Source organism: Etheostoma spectabile, chromosome 9 (assembly GCF_008692095.1).
Source record: "Etheostoma spectabile isolate EspeVRDwgs_2016 chromosome 9, UIUC_Espe_1.0, whole genome shotgun sequence".
NCBI classification, from domain to species: domain Eukaryota; kingdom Metazoa; phylum Chordata; class Actinopteri; order Perciformes; family Percidae; genus Etheostoma; species Etheostoma spectabile.
This window is the reverse complement of record NC_045741.1, coordinates 13,152,238-13,157,284: the sequence shown is the minus strand read 5'-3', so window position 1 is coordinate 13,157,284 and position 5,047 is coordinate 13,152,238. Positions and strand designations below refer to the sequence as shown.

At 39.4% G+C, this 5,047-nt stretch overlaps 1 protein-coding gene across 1 annotated transcript in view; it reads left to right on the top strand.

Annotated features, from left to right (window-relative positions):
* lurap1 (leucine rich adaptor protein 1) overlaps positions 1-260 on the top strand; it is a 12,331-nt gene extending 12,071 nt beyond the window's left edge. Inside the window, exon 2 of the mRNA XM_032524959.1 lies at positions 1-260. This exon is cut by the window's left edge and continues 2,397 nt beyond it. The gene's annotated coding sequence lies outside the window, so the exon portion shown is untranslated.
* Positions 261-5,047: the final 4,787 nt, after the last annotated feature.

Below are 5,047 nucleotides of genomic sequence, written 5' to 3'. Positions count from 1 at the left end.
TGTGTGTGTGTGTGAATGAGAGAGAGAGAGAGAGAGAGAGAGAGATGCTGACTTCCTGCCTAAGCACAGCTGGCCTGTTCTGATAAGAATAGATGAGTCCCAAAGGTTTTTAACCATTTTCAGCTCCTTCATCACAGCGTTACTTCTTCTCCTACCGGTCTGTATTTAGTCATGTTGATGCTGCAGGGGTAGAGCGACACATTTGATAAACGAACGGTGAACCGGTTACATAATCGGTACACAACTTTGTGTTCTACAGTGTAGCTCGTCAAAAAAACTTTCCTTGTGCTAAAAGGTTTGGCTTTCTCTCTCTCCTGCCTCATATGACCTTTTGAAAAACTGATAATTAGGCATGAGTTTACAATAATCAAATAAACAATGTCTGATCCAGCCCTTACATTTTTAGACTTTCTAGATTTTACCGAGTACTGTCAATAGGAAAAAAAAGTTTTCAACTCAGACATTGGGAAGAAACCGTTTAGAGACGGAGGTTGTGCCTTCGTGATGAAAACTTGAAGTTTATTCCCCCCTCAAAAATAGGTAATTGACCGATGGAAAAAGAGGTAGATGACCGAAAAAACTTTGAATTTAAATGGTTTCTTCAGAATGTCTGAGTTGAAAACTTATCTTGTGAGGGCCCTGTTCATGTTACACAGACATTTTAATTGTCTGTTAAGAGGCAAAAAGGCACTCTGAAGAACATGCCCCCAAAACTGTTATTATAGCTAACTGGGAGCTCTGACCATTAGCTGCAACAACTCCAGTTTGCTAGAAAACTCAGCATGTCCATCAGTTTGAGCCCCTAAAGTGTTTTCTCTCTCCTCCTGCCTTTCTTTTTGTCCTACTTTCCCCCACCACACTGGTTCTATGGAAATGCGCAGTCTGTGCCAACACACACATCATGCACACACAATGCCCTCTCACTTTGAGACAGCGCCATAAAGCCGCCACCACAGAAACAGCGACCGTAGGCCGTTCCTGGAGATAGGAAAGGAAAACTGTTCAAAGTGGACCATGAACGCTTGGACGAGTTGGAACATATTAAAACATATTTTTCTTTCCCTCTAAATCTATTTGAATACAAAAAGAAGAGCTATTATCCATTGCTGGATACGTATTTCAACCACGTTATATCATCCAGTCAGAGACATGAAGTCATTTGAAACCGTTCCTTTTTAACATATGTGTTGGCCGTAAAGCAACATTGCATGCCAAAGAGACTCTCTGCTCTGCTAGTTTGTGGTTTTCTTTCCAAATTTGCCAAGCCACATGGAAAAATAAGTTGCCAAGAACAAACCTGTAAAACACATTACATCAAGCTCAAGTGTCTCTCTGAAGGTACACTGTAGAAAGATGTTGTCAAGTGCTTTCAGTGAGCACATCCAGTTTAAAATTAGACTTTGTTTTAAAGCACTCAATAGCAGAGATTTAATGAGAGCTGACAGTCTAGGTGCCTGATTGATTTTAAAAGAGGGATATAAGTATAAGCATGGTAGTGCTACTAACTGGCAAGCTATTGGAAAACACATTTTGGTCAAAGCGTTCCAGTATGTTTGAGAGCGTATGGAGGTAAACACAACCCGGCAGGCTTGCTCCCTTCCGTCCAATCCTATTATGATGTCTGGGATTTATCTGATGTCCAGTGCGTGGTGTGTTTGCCTTGGCTTCAGGTGCTTGGCACCCTCCCGCTATTCTGGGCAGCAAGACAAACAGCATGATTACATAGGCGAGTGGATATCCACACGGTTGCCATGACAACGAGAACACCAGGCTTCGGCTCTAGTGGTGACATAAAACAATGTTCACTGCGTTCCAAGTGGCTGTAGAGCAATAGTGTTTGAATGATGGCAGGTGAGCTGAAAGAGATGAGTTGCAAGAACACTGTATAAAAAGGGGTTGTAAGTTTTAACTGAGCTTATTAATGATTTATTTACTAATGTTTTATAGATCAATTATAAGCCATTAATATTATTGTTGGGTTGCCAGGTAGTGAACAGTCCCTTATTTCTAGAAAAGGGCTGCAGCAATATATTTACATTTACAACTGCAGACTTAATGGATATTTAGAAAGTTAGACACTGATGAGCATTGATTGATGGATTAGTAACATTTATCTGCATTATTACCAAATAAAGTACAAAGGATAAACATCAATGGGATGTTTTACCATATAGCCAAATGTTATTAATTAATGCTAATAGCTGATCAATAATGCATTAGTAAATGCTTATTCAACATTATGAAAGCCATAATTATGTAATAGCACGAAAGAATTCATATTCCTTGTTTATATCTTTTGAAAACTTTAAAGAGGTCTTCAAAATTGCTTGAACATATTTTTTTTTCTTAGCTCAACATGTACAGTATGCATTGACAAAAAACAAGTGTTGTCCAAACACTTTTAATCACTCCCTTAAACTTCATTTATGTTAATGTTATTACATTAGAAATAACAAAGGTTGAATTCTATAGTAACTTAAGCTCAAAACATTTTTTTGTAATGTTTTAAAACAGAATGTTTTTATTTTATTTTTTAATAGTGTTGAGAGTTTGTGAGAGGCAGAAATCACAAGACATCCACGGTAAAACCAAATAAAAGCTTCAGATGAAAATTATATTTCTCAAGATATCAAGAAGTTAGGGCAATTTCTTTTTCATTTTCATCACTGTAGATGAAGTCTTTTTTTGCTGACTTCTTGTCTCACTCCCCACTGTTCTCCATTGGCACACTGCTTAGCCACTCTTTCTATTAACCACCTGAAATGCAGTCAAAAGCCCTTTTCTTTCATTCTTCCATTTTGAAGAAGCTAAGAGACAGAGTGCTTGTGCCCTTCTGGAGGCAAAATAGAGGGATAAACAGCTGAGCTAAACAGTGGTGCACACAGCTTGCAGCTAAAAGCAAGCTTTCACCCCCCCCCCCCCCCCCCCCCCCCCCCCCCCCCCGTATCCTGCTGTGTTCTTCCTTCCTCTTGTACATACACAAACACGCACAAGCACATTTATCCCACAACTGACATGGGTCTCTTGGTACCTGACAGCTCCTCAAAGAGAGCCATTAAGCATTTCCTTTACTTGAATCTTATTTATCCCTGTGTCTGTGTGTGTGTGTGTGTGTGTGTGTGTTCACTTCCCAAACTGCTCAAAGACATGGAAGTGAATTGAAATAAACCCCACTGAGTGCACACTGGGCTCTGAACCAGGTCCAAAACTTTACTTAGGCAACACAAAGCTTAGAGGATTGAAAGATAAAAGCCAGAGAGACTGATTGCAGTTCACTGGATCTGTCCAATCTATACCTTGCTTGAGTGAGTGGAACGGCTTTCATTTCCATGTTACGATGGAAATACTATGGTATTGTTTTGTTATGCAAGAAGAAAAGGTATTTTTTTCCTTTGTGAAGTGAATATGTCAACAAATAATGGATTGTGTTCATTAATGTGGAGAATTATATTATGCAGTATGTAAATTATACAAGCTTATCCAATGAATAAAGATATTTTAAATGTTTGTTCTTGTTTTTATTCCTCGCTAATAAGAATGTCCTGTGCTATTAGTATGCTATCAGCTGTTTGTTTTTTTACATCCTTTGGACAAACTCTGTCTTCAATATTTCCCCTGAGAAAAGCAAATAAGAAATTCAAAACCAACCCACCTTCTCTTGAACAGCAGCTGTTTTTCACCTGACCTCTTAAACTCTTAAACTACACTGAGTGCTCTCAGTGAACCTTTTGTAGACGTCTAATCAATACTTGGCCAAGCCCTCCCACAAAGGTTTATCAATGCAGATCCATTAGCACGCAAAGCACTCAATGGCCATTTCACAAAACAACGACAGCATAATATCCTGTTTGATGAAAGTAAAAAAAAGCATCACTGTCCCTCTGGCAAGAAGTCTCAAGCTTTTTCAGTCACTAACAAACCATCATCAGAAGCAGTTTGATGTCAGGGAACCACAGCAAATATAGGCCATCAGGTTTGGCCTAATAGAGGAACACATACACATGTGCATCACGTGTGTACATGTGCACACATATAAACATTCACAGGTGTCATGCCACTGGTTTATATCTAATTCTGGAAAATGCTTCCTCAAAAAGTAGACTTTTCCAGTATTTACTTTTTATGATTTCCACTACTTCAAATAGGTGTGAAAAAGAAAATAAATAAATTCTGAAAATGCAAATTCAGCACTATATTCACATGCGACTTTGTTACAGAGGTGATTTGACGCTCAGGGTAGGACATCAGATTGCATATAGCTGTTTCCCTTTTTTTCAGTATTTGTACCTAGCTAAGCTAACCAGCTAGTGTAGCTTCATAATGACCTTACAATTATGAGAGTTGCAATCGTCTACTGGCATGAAAGCGAATATCAAACACATTAACTGTGATAAAGAGATCAGATTAATTGTGATAATTAGGTTTTCTAGCATACATATTGTGCATTCACACGTACAATGGGCCATGCTCACACCTTTACAGGGGCACAAATCAAAAGGGTTTATCCCCACAGTGCTATTTCATTGTAACGTGCTTCAAATGACCTGACATAATCCCATGTGTGTGTTCAGTGTGTGTTCAGCTGGTTACAGCTCAGCACTATTACGATTGATTTGTTCTAATGGGGGGCAGATAGTACCAGCCTTGTGTAATTTAACAACAACCTACTCACTGTGCTGAGATTACACTGTAAAGGAGGGAGGATGACAGGGACGTGATGCAGGTGTGTGTTTTCTGCAGAAGTGAAAAAAAGACGGTCGGGTTAACAGACTGAGGTGATGATGGCAAGGTGTGAGGGTGAGAAAGTGTTGGTGTAGAAGGGTGTGTGATTCCCTCGGACATATGCATGACAATTTCCATGTCATGACTTTTTTCATAAAGTCCAATGAAGGTTTTCCTCAACCGAAACGTAAGCAGTGCTGCTCTGTTGAGATGATGGACTGCTGTGTTACAATGCTGTTGTCAGTGCCAGCCATTGATTTTCACTTCCCAGGAGACAGTGGTTTTGTCCGGTAATGCACAGCTCTGCTAATTGAAGCAGGCTAAG